The 16,788-nt window shown below is 38.6% G+C and overlaps 1 long non-coding RNA gene and 1 other non-coding gene across 3 annotated transcripts in view; one reads left to right on the plus strand and one right to left on the minus strand.

Moving 5' to 3' along the window:
* The window catches only part of LOC118152740 (uncharacterized), a 50,249-nt gene extending 35,050 nt beyond the window's left edge, over positions 1-15,199 (plus strand). The window contains exons 3-4 of one of the 2 annotated variants that reach the window (XR_008480433.2): positions 11,623-11,695; positions 14,757-15,198. This is a non-coding gene — a long non-coding RNA (uncharacterized LOC118152740). Of the gene's footprint in view, positions 1-11,622; positions 11,696-14,756 lie in introns of both variants that reach the window. The other variant, XR_004741525.2, reaches the window with a different exon arrangement.
* The window catches only part of LOC108591348 (uncharacterized), a 132,368-nt gene extending 117,125 nt beyond the window's left edge, over positions 1-15,243 (minus strand). Inside the window, exons 1-2 of the transcript XR_013534723.1 lie at positions 14,948-15,243; positions 5,936-6,064 (exon numbers count right to left, since the gene is read on the minus strand). This is a non-coding gene — a transcript (uncharacterized LOC108591348). The remainder of the gene's footprint in view (positions 1-5,935; positions 6,065-14,947) is intronic.
* Positions 15,244-16,788: the final 1,545 nt, after the last annotated feature.

A 16,788-nucleotide genomic window follows, 5' to 3' on the forward strand; every position in this document is an offset into this window, starting at 1 on the left:
AAAACAATGTCTGTCTACAATAGACTGGGTAAAGAGAAATTTTGATAATGGACAATAAAACACTGCATATCAAGGAAAAAAAGAAGAAATACCTCTACATGCAAAGATGGATAAATACATTGAGCAAGCAATCACTCCAAAAGGTATGCAGTATATTATTCTACTCATACGAAGTGAAAGAGCAAAAAAAAAAAAATTAATCTGTGGGGCCTGGAATGGCGGTTCATGTTTGTAATCCCAGCACTTTGGGAGGCCGAGGTGGAAAGATCGCTTGAGCCCAAGAGTTCAAGACCAGTGCAGGCAACACAGTGATACCTCATCTCTACAAAAGATGAAAAAAAAAATTAGCGAGGCATGGTGATATGTGCTTATAGCCCTGACTACTCAGGCAATTGAGTCAGGAGGATCACTTGAACCTAGGAGTTTGAGGTTACAGTGAGCTTTGATTATGCCACTGTACTCTAGCCTGTGCAACACAGAGAGGACCTGTCTCTAAAAAAAGTTAATAAATAAAAATCTGTCGTGGCTTTTGGAGGCAAATGACTAAGGGCAGGAGGGAAGCTTTTGATCTGAGTGACAGTTACATATGGCGTTCACCTTGTAAAAGCAGACTGGTTGCCTACTCTGATCCCTCAAAAGGTAGCACTAGAATGCCATGGTCAAACACGATCAATTCTGTCCACATCAAAAACAATGATTCCTCTCTCAAGGACTAATTCATGTTATCCAAGCCAAGAGAGTCAGATAGGAAAAGAGGATGGCAGTTCATCAATTTAAATTAGCAAATACAACTGTTTCATAGACCATACCTGCGTCAATATGATCGACACATTTACTCAATGAAAACAAACTCACATGCACAGCAATATTATACAGACACAAGAAAAATAAATATTGACTAAGAAATGTCCTTTTACTTAACAATGCACAGACTTTATCATGCTAGGTATGAAGGGCAAGTTTATTAAGTCAAAGGGCATCCAGTTGTATCTAACAACACTGGTTAGTTTGCTACTCAAAACATAAAGATTTATCAAGCTTGTCTCGCAGTTCTCAGATGTCAGACATAATTTTGACATATAAAGCAGTTTGTATGTAAGAATTTCAAGATTCTTATGGAAAGTGTGACTCTCAGAGAAAGTCAAGAATTGATATTATTTTATCAGTGGTAAGCTAAAGTTTAAAAATATGAAAACTTAATGGAAGTCATGTTTGTTTTAAGGTTATATGGAAAATCAGAAAAGGATGCAGGATGCAGGATGCAGGGCTTCCACGCAGAGGCACAATCACTCATTCTTTCAAGTTATTTAGAAACCATTTGTGTATGTGTGTTGGTGTGATTTTTTTTTTCCAGCTGTTGTACTACAAATCACAAGTCCATTACCAAACAAGCATCTGCCCTCAAGGTGATTACAATCTACAGGGAAGACAAACAATAGGAACATATTAAACAAATAAATTAGTTAACAATACCTTGTGCGCTCTGAGGAAAATGCAAATCAAGATCAGGGATCAAGGCTAACTGGAATGGGACACTAGTTTCCGTAAGGACTTCGGGGATACTGTCTGCAGAGGAAAACACTTGCACATGCACCTGAATGATCACATGAAAGGAGTCAAACGAAGAACGAGACTGAGACGAGAGCCATCGAGACAGAGCGGACAGAAGCCATAAAGACCTTGAGGCGAGAACAAGATTGGCAGAGTTAAGGAGCAATAAGGAGCTCAGTACGGCCAGAGTACAGTAAGAGGGAACGTGGCAGCAAATGAGGTGGGAACCGGATGGTGCTGGGACTTCTAAATCACAATGAGTGACTTGGGTTTTATTTTAATTGAAATGAGGAAACGTGCAGGGCATTGAACAAAACATAAAGGTAATGCCTATGCTTTTAAAAGCCTACTCTGGTACATGGTGTAGAAGCATACTTCCATTTGAGAAAATTTGGAAGTGATTTTAAGTATCAACATATGAACTTTCCAATGGATACAACATTCTCTAGAATGTTTTACAGTAACACCCAGTTGGGTGCCCATTCTTACTTTTACCAGGCAATTAATTTCTTGGAATTTCATGGTTGACAGCGTCATCATTGTGTTCATAAAAATCTATAAAAGTATCTGGAATAAAGGACGGGCTTATCTCAAGAGAAATTTAATTACTAGAAATAGTGTGACTTACCGTATAAGTCTGTTCTCATATTGCTATGAAGAAATATCCGAGACGGGGTAATTTATAAAGAAAGAGTCTAATGGACTCATACTTCCACATGGCTGGGGAAGCCTCATAATCATGGCGGAAGGCAAAGGAGGAGAACAGGACTGACTTACATGGCAGCAGCAAGAGAATACGTGCAGAAGCAATGCCCTTTCAAGAAACATCAGATCTCATGAGCCTTATTCACTACCACAGGAAGAGCATGGCAAAAACTCACCCCCATGATTCAATTATCTCCCACTGGGTACTTCCCAGGAGACATGTGGATTACTGGAGCTACAGTTCAAGATGAGATTTGGGTGAGGACACAACCAAACCCTATCAACTTAACATTGCCAATATATGATACAGAAAATTCCTTAGATTGACAGAATTTGAATGACATTTATGGTTTGCTGCCTCCATAGCTCCACATATTTTTAGCTTAGGAGAAAAGGGATTCTTGAGTGAGTTTTCTAGGTTTAATTGAGATTATCATCTCTAGTGCTCCCCAAACTCAAAGATTAGTTTTCTTTGTTAATTCAGATTCCTGCAAATAAAAAGTCTTGACTAAATTGTTACCTCATAAATTACAGATTTCATATTTTCTCTTAATTCATCTGAAAATATAAACTGCTACTTACCATTTTTTTTAAGAGACAAGGTCTTGCTTTATCTCCTAGGCTGGAATGCAATGATGTAATCAGAGCTTACTATAACCTCAAACTCCTAGGCTCAAGCAATTCTCCCACCTAGGCCTCCCAAGTAGCTGGGACTACAGGCATGCACACCCATGCCTGGCTCGTATTTTTATTTTTTATAGAGACAGCGTCTCTTATATTTCCCAGGCTGGTCTGGAACTCCTGGCCTCAAACCATCCCCCTGCCTTAGTCTCCCGAAGTACTAAGACTACAGAATTGAGACACCATACCCAACCTCCCATTTTCATTGTACATGAAATCACAAGTTGCTTAGGTTTTCTTGCAGAACAAATGTCAGACGCCATGAGTAGGACATTATCTCTAAATTGGCTATCACTTGAGTTCACCCTCAGGTGAAACACCAAACACCAGGAAACAGATCAGGGATGAATCCAATGTCATTAACATCTGAAAGCTTTCATCTGGTAGAACATCCAGTCCTCCTCTCAGAGCAAAACCAATCCCTCCCAAGAAGGTTATTAGTCAGAAGGCCAAACTCAAATCCCCGTGGTGATAACTTCTAGTGCCATGAACACTGGATTAAGTAAGGTAAATAATAGATGGCCTGTTCACTGGGGAATTTATTTCAGCCCTTCTCAAAAAGCAGATGGAATTTTAACCCACTCACATCTGATCTCAGTTTGGAGGCATCCTTCCTTCTTTCTAAAGAGCAGAGACTGAATTTGGGGCTTGTTAAATCATTTCCCAGCTATCCCAGCAGTGCCTAAGAAGTTGAAAATTATGTGATGAATCACTGCTCTGACCTCTTGTCCTGATATAGTTAACTACCTCAGTTATTTGTCTTCCAAACCCAAATAATCACATTATATAGCATTTAACCTTATGCTAGCAAGGGTGAAGACTCAAATGGGAGTTACTGGAGTGAACTGCTTTCGACTTTGTGTGAGTGTGAATACACATACACACAACTATGGACAACATTTGCTTCCTCCTCCAGATTCACTCTGGATGAACCAAGCTGGCTTCTCATTGAGTTCAACTAATGGGAGGATCTGGCAGGAACAGAGCAAGACCAGGGTAGACATGTCCTGAGTTCTCTCCCTGCTCAACCGCTGGCTGGCACTGGCTGGGTGCTTTTCTTCATAGAGGGTCATAAACCTCCTCTCGGGCTGCCCTGTCTTCTGACTTTGGGTCTCTCTAGCTCTCTTCACCTTGCTGCAACTTTACAAAAAGTCCCTACGTTAATTTCATCTTGTTTGAGTGTGCCATCTCCTTCCTGCCTTGCTACTTTCAGCCTTTACTTACAGAATGTGATTTCAAAAATATTATATGGAAACTAAATGTCCATTGTATATGTTCTTTTATTTTACTGTAAAAAGTCAAGGGGATGAAGTCATCTAAGGGTTTTCATTAGAATTAGTGTTTATTATAAAAGAACAGTTTTATTTAACTCTCAAAACCATCAACTGGTGAAAATTTGCCCTGGCACGTATCCGCCAATAAACTAAGGTTAAACTTTTAGAATAAATAGAAGAAGATGAGAGCTAACATTTATTGTAAATCCTCTGTGTACCAGAGAATTATATACTGCACTCTTTAATCATTATAACAACTATATGAATTATAGTAAGAATCAGAGCAAATATTCAAAAGCTAACCTCGCCCTGAGCTATCTCTATTGCATCCATGCTGCTGTCATTCAAACAAGTTAATATATACATTTTTAAAATGTTCATTATTTGCTATCCAAAGAGATGAGAGGCAAGTCAGAATAGAAAGGAATTTATGAAAATTCATCAACCATTCTAATCATTGCTGCCTCAAAGTATTTGCTTTCGGGTCAACCATCTCAATCCCAACCACTTCTCTTAAATTTAGCTATCAGATTTTTAGCTCATTCCTTCTTAGTTGTTTGAGACTCTGCTTATATGAGGTGGATGCTCCATAGTCTAGAAGAGTGACTTTCTGTCTACAGCTCTTCGTAACCAGAAAGCACTATCTTTGGCCTGGCGCGGTGGCTCAAGCCTGTAATCCCAGCACTTTGGGAGGCCGAGGCAGGTGGATCATGAGAGATCGAGACCATCCTGGTCAACATGGTGAAACCCCGTCTCTACTAAAAATACAAAAAATTAGCTGGGCATGGTGGCACGTGCCTGTAATCCCAGCTACTCAGGAGGCTGAGGCAGGAGAATTGCCTGAACCCAGGAGGCGGAGGTTGCGGTGAGCCGAGATCGCGCCATTGCACTCCAGCCTGGGTAACAAGAGCGAAACACTGTCTCAAAAAAAAAAGCACTGTCTTTTTCAAATGAAGCCACTGGTTCTTCCATATTGGTGGGCATTAATACCCTTTCCTTTACAAAGCAAAATGCAAAGTACTTATGGTATCTCCACAAAGCCACAGGTTTTGAACACAATTTCACCTCTGGCATATTAGGGGACATGCAAAAATCTAGCACCAACGCTTTTCGACCTGTTTCTATTCTTGCCATTAACAAAGAGTTTGTTCAGCTCAAGGATTCTCAGCTCTCCCCTGGAACATTAGCAAGCAGGCCACTGACCTGCATCTTACTTCTTTGCTCTGTGATTATGGGACACCAAAAATCTCCTGCAGCTCAGATTCCCATAGCTCTTCTGGCCACTTCCTCTGTCTGGTGTCTGACCTGCCTCTGGTTCTGGTAATTTAAACTCAGCTCATCAGGGCCCCACCCACAACAGGAAAAGTACTTGAGCCTGTAGCCTTTCCACTCTCTCAGGGCTCCCATCTCTACCTCAGCTCCATGACATCATTCATCCATCTGCAGACTTCTTCCTGTGCTACTCCCACAGCTTCGATCACGGGAGTGGATGATTGTGGGGATCCCTGTTACCCATCAGCTTTTCCCTTAGCTTAACTGTAAATGACCATATCGATTGCAGGAGGGCAGAGTGTCCAGTCAGCATCCCCAGAGAAGACTGTCTGAGAGGGGTTAGCCTTTTCCACTTTCCTTTTAAGGATTCATCTTCCCTTTCGCTTGGGAGTTGCTGTTGCAATTAATCTCTCTAAATCTGTGTGTTTTGCCATCCCTTTCAAGTTTCCTACCTCTATTTTCTCTTCCTTGGTTGCCGTCTCATTTCCTTCCACCTTTTCTTCCTTTCCCCTTTCTTCTCGTCTTTCTTTTTTCACTTCCTCTATTCCACTTTTCATTTTTGCTTTCTTCTGAGCAAAATACTAAGCAAACAATGGCAAGTACATTTTAAAAGGCAATAATTAATAGGTGAATCCCATATGCTTGGTAGCCTTTAGCAGGAAATATATATTTTTCAAGAGAGAATGCACTTAATAGAAAGGGCCATGCCCATGACAGAGGGAATACCAACTAAAATGCACATTTGCTAATGCTGTAAATTCAATACATGTGCTTAACTATCCACATTTAAGAGGACATTATAGGCTGAGCAGGAGGGTTTGAAAGCTTTCTGAATACCATCAGTATATAATCTTAAGAATTAGCTTTATTCATATAAAAAATAAGTTCCATTCATGCTTGTTCACATGGCTATTACATTAACAACAAAGATAGCAAATACATGGCACGGTTCCCATACATTTATAGGCCCCTGCCACTGCCCATGCCCATGTTAACCTTTCCTCATCAATCATTACTATCTTTCCATGTGGGCTGAGAAACTGGCTCCTGCCTTTCTCAAAACAGTATTTCTAGCAGCTTCTACCAGTTGATAGAGGACAACAGCTGAGGAGAAGTCTTATTTTGCATTCCCTTAAAAGAAGTGGAAACATCAGATATTAACTGTGATTACTGCCACATATAGCATTATGGGTTGCTTTTTATATTTTAGTAAATTATCCAAATATGCTACCGTAACTATGTATTATATTAATAGTCAAATACAAATGTTTTATTTAAGAAATCAACTATCCTGTGTAATTTGAAGACAGACTTACCAACACAGGCTTCATCCTTAATACCAAAGGAGAAAGGCATGTAAATTGTCTGAGCAACTCTTTTTATCTTATGCGGTTTTCTGAGTCATAGAAACACCCTGAGGTAATCATATTTAATTATGTCATTTTAAAAACACAGAGATTAGGACTGATTTTCAAACACAATTTAAGATACCTTTTATTATTTGTATGGAGACAAAGAAAGAAGGGAAATGACAAAAAAAATTTTAAAAGCTGCGCTGTGATAATTAGTAGAAACTTGTAAGTACAATGCAAGGGGCTATACAGAAAAAAATAGTCCTTAAGGGGGAAAACATTTCGTTTCTCTTTCAATTGATAACATTCAAGTTATTTTCAGCATAAGACTTGGAATAATATTACTTAACATTCACAGGCAACATTACCCCAGCTTAAAATGTGTGTCTGTGTGTGTGTGTACCTGTGTGTGTGTGTATACGTGTGTGTGTCTGTGTGTGTGTAAAGTTCCATCTAACTCAACATTACTTACATTTACCTTGACATTTACCTGGACTTTTGCAATGACATTTATACTTAACAATTTATTCTTAACACATATTCTACAATGTTATTCTCAAAAGAAGCACTTAGTAAATATTGGTCAAGAATAAGGAATATTCAAGGAAGCTAATACTGGCTTTGACTTTCAGCAACTTTTTTCAATTCTGTATAAAAAAATGAGAAACAATTAGCATTCAGGATTTAAGCTCTCATGTATGTCTCATGAACGATTCTAGAAATGATTGCAATGCCATGGGAGAAATTTGAATAATATGATGATAGGTTGCTGTGAGACAGGTCCTACTAAAACTGCTTAGTTATGTTTCATTTACCCAGAAACTCCCACCTTCCAACCCGACAGTTACAGGACAGAGCCCCTAACTAGTCAAAGAGGAGTCACAGAGGTTTCACAATGATTTGACCACAATGTACTGAGTGTCCTTTATTGCTAGAGTAAGTGTTTCTTAGAAAATGAACAAGATAGATACGTTCCTTGCCACATAGAGCTCACGGTTTAGTGGAATATTCAGACAAGTAAATGGACAACTACAATACAGTGTGTTAGTATTTTCTAAATGATGATTCATGATAGTGCTGCAGGGCTATCACCTGGAGGGCTCTTTAAAAATACATATTCTCAGGATGCTGCTCCAGGCATCCTAAATCAGAACCATGTGTTAGAACGCCAGGGAAGCCCAGAGAGACAGCTCATTTCCTCTGGGAAATGAATCTTGAGAAGGGATGGGAAGTTATCAAGGAGAGGCTTGCATGGGGTTACTGTCAGGGCAGGGCATGGACAGACACTGGTGTGGGCAGGAGAGGAGAAGTGTGTTACAATCTGAGGGAGCAGAAGGCGTGACACACAGGCGCAGGCATTTCTGTGGAAGCCTCAGAGCATACAATGTGGAAGAACGCAGGAATACAGACACAGTTGAGAGCTACAAAACTAGAGAAGGAAGTTCTAGCTGATGAGGTCCTTGGAAGGGCCTGTTAGAGAGTTCGAACTATGGTATCCCAAAAGCAATTGGTAACCATTAAAGCGTTTTAGGCTGAGGAGAGATTTGCTCAGGACAACCATGAAGTCACTGTTACTGGTTCAGGCAATCCTGGAGATGATAGTAACATTCACTGATGTACAGAATACAGAAAAAATAATAGTTTGGGAGAAGATGGCAAACTCCATTTTGAACACAATTTTTAAATCCCTGTATTTCCCAGTAGCAGTTAATAGCTGCGAACTCCAAGGGAAGGTCATGAATGATAGAGAGATCTTGGAATCATCAAACATCCATTCAATAAATATTCATTGAATTCCTCCCATGTACTACACTGGGTGTTAAATCTAGGGATACAACAGTGAATTGGAGGAGGCATAGTCCCCACCATTGTGGGGGGGATCATGCATGTGGATGTTCATTGAAACTCCAGGAGTACAGGATATCACCAAGAAGGGGATGTGACCAAAATGGGTAAGGATTTAGATGATGCTTGGTAGACAGGATAAACTAGCAGTCAAAAATCTAATAGTGATCACTGCAAAACAGAGAATCAGAGTAAGTTGAAATGATGCCAAGTGATCTATGCCCATAAACTATGTCTTTGAAAATTGAATGACATTTTTAAGAAGCCATCAATGTGAATTATGAATAACAAGGGGAAGAGTCATAAGAGGCAGAGAAAATAGGTAACATGAAGACCCTGGAAGATGATGAGGGAAGAAGAGAAGATACATGGGTATCTCCTGTTGGGCTCTGAAATCCATGCTAATGCACTGGAGTTTTAGTTCAAATGAGAAAGGAAATCATTAGATGGTTTTAAGCAGGTAAGTGACATGATCTGTAGTATACATATTTTTACACATCGCTCTCGCTCTTGTGGGGATAACTGATTGTGGAAGCGTGAAAGCAAGGAGATGCTCTAGGAGCCTATTTCGGTCATCCAGGGAAGAAATGAATGTGTCTGGGTCTAGACGTGATTGGGTTCAGTTTATTTTCTGTGAGTGAAGAAGAGCAGATTTACTAATAAATTACATGTAAAGAAAGAAAGGAACAAAGACAACTCTTAGATTGAGAGAGCAATGGTGGAGAGTATGTCAATTCATGAGATGCAGAAACACATAAAAGAACAAGATACTTGATAATGCTTTGTTCTCCAACTATAATGGAAGCTACTTGAAGAAAAAGACCACAGCTCCTATCAACGAACATTTTGTTTTTTCTACCCTATTTTCCCTGGGTTTTTGATATGAGCACCTGAAATGAAGACGTGGTTACTGAATGACTGAATAAATGAAAGAATATGTTTTTATGTGGAAAATCAGGCACTGTCTCTGCTGCTTAATTTTACTATGTTCCCTCAGACCATTAATCTTTACAATAAACGACTTGGTCTTTATTCACTGAAATGGCAATAAAGACAAGTTGTAGCTCTTCTCCACACTTTTAAGAAAAGAAACATGAAAAATAAAAGAGAATTTATTGAAACAGGCTTTTCTGAGACAGCAAATTTGCCATAGTAGAGGCTTTTGAGCATTCAAAAGCTATCTGACCCCAGGAGAATGGATGTGGAGCCATTTACATTCCATAAGTACCTACATTAAGCTAGATATCATTTGCATGTGATTTAAACCTCACAGCATCCCAAAGGGAGACAAGTTGATAAAGATGATGATGATGATGATGATGATGATGATGATAATGATGACTGCCATTTCATAGATGTGAAAAGTGAAGTTTTGGAAGAGGAAGTGACGTGAAGAGATCATTTAACTAGTAAGGGGCTTGCATAGTCAGGACTCAAACCTGACAAGTCAATGTTCAAAGCTTTTGCTTTTCCATACTCAAGGTTTCCAGTGACAGATATTAATAAGACTTACCTCCAAGGAGTCAAACAAGACCTGTGAAAGTCCTCTCCATGATTTCACTCCGAGGAGTCAAACAAGACCTATGAAAGTCCTCTCCATGATTTCACTCCGAGGAGTCAAACAAGACCTATGAAAGTCCTCTCCATGATTTCACTCCGAGGAGTCAAACAAGACCTATGAAAGTCCTCTCCATGATTTCACTCCGAGGAGTCAAACAAGACCTATGAAAGTCCTCTCCATGATTTCACTCCGAGGAGTCAAACAAGACCTATGAAAGTCCTCTCCATGATTTCACTGGCACTTATTAGTCATTCTCTCCAGGTTTCACAAATGGGCAGATCAAGGGTTCTCCGGGAAGACCTGCCATGCATTGACACCTTAGTCAAGGTGTCAAGGATCAGTGTAGTCAAGGATTAGTGTAGTCAAGGATCAGAAAACCACTTTCTAATTTGGGCCACACACATATGGAGGTAAGGAAGCTGAGTCAAGATACTGAGTCAAGCTGCTGTCAGACATTTTTTTCTTCACTAAAATTAAATCTAAAACATTGAGGTGGCTGGCCCAAGGCCTTAAAGTCTATGGTCCAGTATTATAGCTGTGTATCCTTTACCCCAAATGCCTATTTTAGTTCATGAGCCTCTTTGCCCATAAGAGGATATGTAGAGGCAGGAGAGAAGTCTGGTAAAGATACTTAATAAATGATTCCCCATGAAATTTTCTTCCTCTATCCAACAAACTGGAAAATGGACTTTTTTCCCTTTTAACTGATGATGCAGCATGATGTGGAAAAAAGATTTTTGAGAAAACATATAACAAATTTACTCTTACTCCATTATCTTCCTTTCCTGAATCTGCCATACTAGCTGCCCTTATTTTTTATTTTATGACAGTTCAACCCAACCTATCCTACACACATATATATGTATATAATTCACTTCTATGACAACACATAAACAAGGAAATAGTTCAGGCAATTTGGATTAATTTTGGGAATGTGATTGGCATTGAAGGAACTTTCTGGGTGAGGGGTTCTTATCATTTTTTTGTGCCATGAAACCCTTTTTAGTTTGGTGATTTCTACTGATTCCCTTCCTCAAATAATGTTTTAAATTCATAAAATACATAGAATGAAGAAAACCAATTATACTGAAATTAAATTTCAAAATATAAGAAAACAAGTTAATGATGTAGTAATTAATGCAATTCTTTGCTGATATATTAAATAAAGAGATTTAGCAGTTGCTCTAATAATTTTCAAGTGGTGATGATTCTAAATAATCTTTAGAGCTATGTATAACAACCATAAGATGTTGTGAAAAATTTCTGTGATTCACATTGGTAACAAAAATCACAGGTACCTGTAAGATGTAGTTTCTCAAAAATAAGTCCTAAATTCTGTTATTGGATCAAAAAAGTAAAAATGTAATTTTTCCACATCCAGGGTCAACATTTAAGTGAAGAATCCATGCTTTAGCCTCAAAGTATTGGAGTCCTCCTATAACACTAGAAAGATCGTAAGTTAACTACATATGCCTGAACTTTGTAGTCTCCAAAGGGAGTACTGTTATCTAATTCCCAAACAGGAATAATCCTATGCCCTGCTGCAAAGTGTCTTAAGCCAATTTAGACAAGAATAACTCTCAAATTATTTTTGGTGGAGAAAGCTAATCACTGAGTAGTTTGAGGTGAACGGAAGTTCGCTATTCCTCCACAACCCTGTGACCAGGTTATAATGAAAGTAAGTTTTTAGCTAAATCGTGCTACAAAGATCGACTAAACTTTTCGTATACAATCAAACCTGAAATAATTACACCAAACCTCACTTTCTGCCTGCGTAGATGCTGTAACCACCACCCTGCATGAAAGTTTCACTCGAAATAGATGTTAAAACATTCTGGAGATGGGAAACTGTGACTTTTGTCATACCAAGTAATTGAGAACCAGCCACAGAGCCTCTAAGGAATAAAGCATCAGGGCCATCCTTGAGAAAGCTGGCTTTGAGCCCCCCCGAATTCCTGCATGCTGTTCATGCAAGTGCCTGTAATATCAACAAAAGATTTTAGCCAAGTCACATCTCTGAGACAGTTTTCATGCCATCTAACCAGTCAGAGTACAGTTCTACCAGCCATGCTAAATAACAGGCCACCAATTACACTGAGCAAATCCGTGTCTGACATTCACTATGCTAATTAGCATATTCTCAGGTGCTGTTTAAGATACGGATAGTTAAGGACTTCTAGTAGCCACCTTTAGAATTAGCCTTCCTCATGTAATGCTAACTACCACCACTGGAGTGTGGATTCTTAATTAGAGAAAGTAACTGGCCCTAAAATTGAATCTCAAACTAAGTAGCACATGCTTAATATTGCATAGTATATGTCAAAGTGTTTATAAGTAAATTATTATAGACACCATAATAATTTCTCATTCACTTTGAATACAGCAAGTGCAACACTTTAATAAGTTCCTGATATGGTTTGGCTGTGTGCCCACTCAAATCTCACCTTAAATTGTAATAATTACCATATGTCAAGGGTGAGACCAGGTGGAGATAACTGAATCATGGGGGGCAATTGCCCCCATCTGCTCTTGTCATAGTCAATAAGTATCATGAGATCTGATGGTTTTATAAATTTGAATTTCCCTGCACAAGCTCCCTTGCCTGCCACCATGTAAAACATGACTTTGCTCCTCATTCACCTTCCACCATGATTGTGACACGTTTCCACCCATGTGGAACTGTGAGTCAATTAAACCACCTGCCTTTAAAAATTACCCATTCTTGGGTATATCTTTATTGGCAGCAGGAGAACATACTAATACAGTTCCCTCCTCAGGTGTTTCTGGATGCCCGACTGAATGTTCACATGTCCCCACATCTGCCATGTTGTCACTCTTACCTCAATCAACCATCACTGAATCTTGTATTTTCTTTTATCCTCCTTCATCATTTCCTCTATCCAATCACCAATGCTTTAAAAACACTGGATTCAATTTCAGGATTGAAATAAAATCCCTTTAATAAACTCTTTAGTTTCTATTAATTATCTCAAATTGTCTTATTTAGTAAGAACTCAGTATATTAAAGTGTGAGTTATTTATATATTAGTTTAGTTGTGTCCTTTTGGTTCCTTACAAGGAAGCAAATTAAAAGGCAACATTAATTCTAGTTATTATGGAAAGGTCTAAACGTTTTTTATACAGGAAGCAGTAAAATGCATTAATTGTACAGGAACTAGAAAATATATGCTAGTGGCACTCACAAGTTATTACAGTCTAATTGTAGTTAATTTTATTCTCTGGGACAACTAATCTCTCGATAACATTTGCAGCGATTGATTAAAATCCACTCCTTGCTAAAATCAAGGTCTTTAGGTAATTGATGTGCTAATAGACCTGCAATTATTTGAGACTGTGCTTCCTCACAGAGAGCAAGTCAAGGAATGGATAAAATCCAAATAATGTACCTATTTGCAACAGAAGCTATGATAATTGCCAGGAGACAGCCTGCTTATCAGTTGCAAGAGGTTTTCATCCTTCATTAATATGTAGTTCAGTTGGACATCAGAGAAACTGGCCCCCATGGGAATATTCTCCAAATCTCCCATTATCTCATTTTCCATACACTTGGCTTGACCCACTTTTTATCTACATTTGCAGAAAGATCTGGTTTTTCACATGTGAGCTTTCTAAACAATCTGCTAGCTGTGAACCTGCATCTCCAAAGCTTCATGCAGTGTCAGCTGCTGTAAATTTGGACAAGTGTGTACACCAATAAAATATTAGTTTAAATAGTCCAGACTAAATATTTAAAAGTAGACAAAATAAATATTCCAAAGTGCTAAGCTGTGAGTTTTCCATTCTGTGGCTTGTGCCTCCATGTGGTTACTGTGCTAGGCTCTCAGTCGGGGCTACACATCTTTAATGTCTTCAGGCATCTGGGAGAGCCACACATGCTGTTGGCCAACTCCAGATTTGTTGCACATCAGGCTGAGCTCTCTACTGAGTCTAAACTTACCCACAGAAAGATTGGGAGTAATGCTTTTAAAATTCCATTAGTGAAACAAAAACCATCTTCTTCTATCCTGGCCAGACATGATCCAGGTGGCCAAAAGAATTGTTGCTTGAGACCAATTTTCTTTTGTCCTGGGGCTTGTGAGGGAATGTCTAAGTGGGTCACAATTCTTTGCAGCCTCTGCTCTCTTCAGCTTTGCTCTCATAAAGAATATTCTTGTCCCTGAGTTTATAATTGAAGTTCACTAAAGATGACGCTTTGCAATTAAAATAGGAGGGATAAATGGCTTTATCTTTCCATTTCATCCTCATTATGGTTCAAAACAAATATCCAGTGTGGTCAATTACTGTAGATAAGTGAAAAGAAAAACATAGCTGTTCAAGTAAAATGCATTTTCCAGGTACTATCATAATGGTTAACATATATGATGAGTACTCACTATTCCCAGGCTCTGTGCTGAGTGCTTCAGTCATGCCATGGCATTTAATTCTTACAACACATAAGTACGATTTCACCTAGATGACATCCTAATAAATACTGTTATTCTCCCCATTTTATAGATGAGTCCACTGAGGAAGGAAAAAGTTAGCTTCACTTGACCAAGTTCCCACATGGATTAAGCAGCAGACTCCAAACCAAGACCAGAAAGCAATCCTCTGTTTCATGAAAACATACTTGGATATGACCTATGCTATTGTGAATGAAACTTAGCAAGGAAGAACTGTCCATCAATCATTTTAACTAAGTTCACCTTTTGTTGCCATTTAAGTATAATTTTGTCCTAAGAAATTCATAGTGAGTGATTGTGATTACATTTTCCTCATCTACATGCCTCTGACATTCTTGCTGAAGATGCTAATCTTGTATAAAGCTGTCTTTAGAGCTGATGATGCTGCCACTTCTCACTCCTATGGGGAAATGGAGAGATGTGGTGCATAAAATAGAATAAAATGTATTAGAGCAAAATAAAACTGCTAATAAAAGTAATCACTGTAATAGATTTTAAAATCATTTTAAATCTAGTTTTAATTACATAAATCCATCTCAGAATTACTACTGATGTGATGAGAAATTCATAAATTCTATGCAAACTGAAAACAGAAATTACGTTGTTTATTAAAATACTACTTTACTACTCCATCTCTATATTATCATATATGTAAATTTATGCATGTATACATAAATTATACATTTCTACATATAAATTTGAATTTATCAGAACTACTCAATTTCGTCTCCTGGTTAATAATTTAGTACGTATTAAACTTCAATATTCAAATCAAGATATATTCTCTCCTCAAACATGATAAAACATGAAAGCATTCTAAGATTATACAGGGCATGTTTTCTAAACAAAATTTACTTCTCATTTTAGAAAGTTGATGTTATCAAGGCATTACCATCAAATTTAACTTCTCTATTTTTTTCTTTAGATAAAAATAGAGAAGAAAGCTTTTTACGTGTGTCAATCTAAGAAAAACTTTAATTAGGATCCCTAGCTGTTGCTTAGGTTGCATTCTACAACTTATTTCAGCTTGACAGTAGGCAGACTTCCCCTTCAATTTTAGGTTGAAACCAGAATAAAAAGTGCTTTGGAAGAAAAACAAAACTGGTTTCTGTTCTCCTAATTCCCTCCTGCCCATAAAATGAATCTATGCAGAATATTTGCAATAGCTTCTCAAACCCACCTAGCTCTTCTGTATTTCTCACTTGAAGACATCAGATGGCTGACTCCACAGGAGCCTGTGGTAGATCAGAGTGGAAAACTGCAACCTGAGAGGATTGAGGGAAACCTTGCAGAGTCCCTGGGGCAGCGGTCAGGTTGGAGGTTTCACATAGTCTAAATGAGAGTCTTCTTTATTTTGCTGCTCAAATCTGGTGGGCTTTCCTGCCAATCTGCCAATGAGTTTGCTATGGGCTCAAAACATTGTTATTTTGCCTGAACAGTCTCTGTGGTTAATGGTTGGTATTAGATATTGCATGAACCTTGGGTTTGAAACTCAAGACAGACTCCTATGGATTCTCAATTTTCCTTTTAGGTTAAGAGCAGAAGACCTTCAATTTATCCAGGCCTGTGGTTGAGCTGTTAAAATGCCTGGTCTGAAAATGGATAGGCTTATGGCCAGGAACTCGCTGACCAGAAAACCTATAGTTGCAGGGCTCAGAACTTCTCAGATGATGGGACACAGGAAGAAGTCAGTGGGGTTCATTCAGAAAAGCTCAAGCTAGACAGAAAACACAACCCACAAAGAGGTAGATCAGCCTCCAACTGATGTCATTGTCTCCACTGGAGTAACTGTCCTCAAATGCAGTAACAATCATGCTGCTCCCTTGCTCAAGATATTCAGTAACCAAACCTACTCTTAACACGTTGCAGGGCCTTCAGCAAGAGTACAAATGGATACTCACAACATAGAGTTAAATCTATACAAACTATAAATCAGTATAACAAACTGATAAACAGAATATCTCCCCCTTCCGTGAAAAATATGCCTCCATACTAACGAAGTCTCAACATACAAGCAAAGCTATGGCTGTTGCATGAATGTGGTTGCGAACACAGTAAAAACAACTCAATTGTATTATTATTGT

This window comes from Callithrix jacchus, chromosome 4 (assembly GCF_049354715.1).
Source record: "Callithrix jacchus isolate 240 chromosome 4, calJac240_pri, whole genome shotgun sequence".
NCBI lineage: Eukaryota > Metazoa > Chordata > Mammalia > Primates > Cebidae > Callithrix > Callithrix jacchus.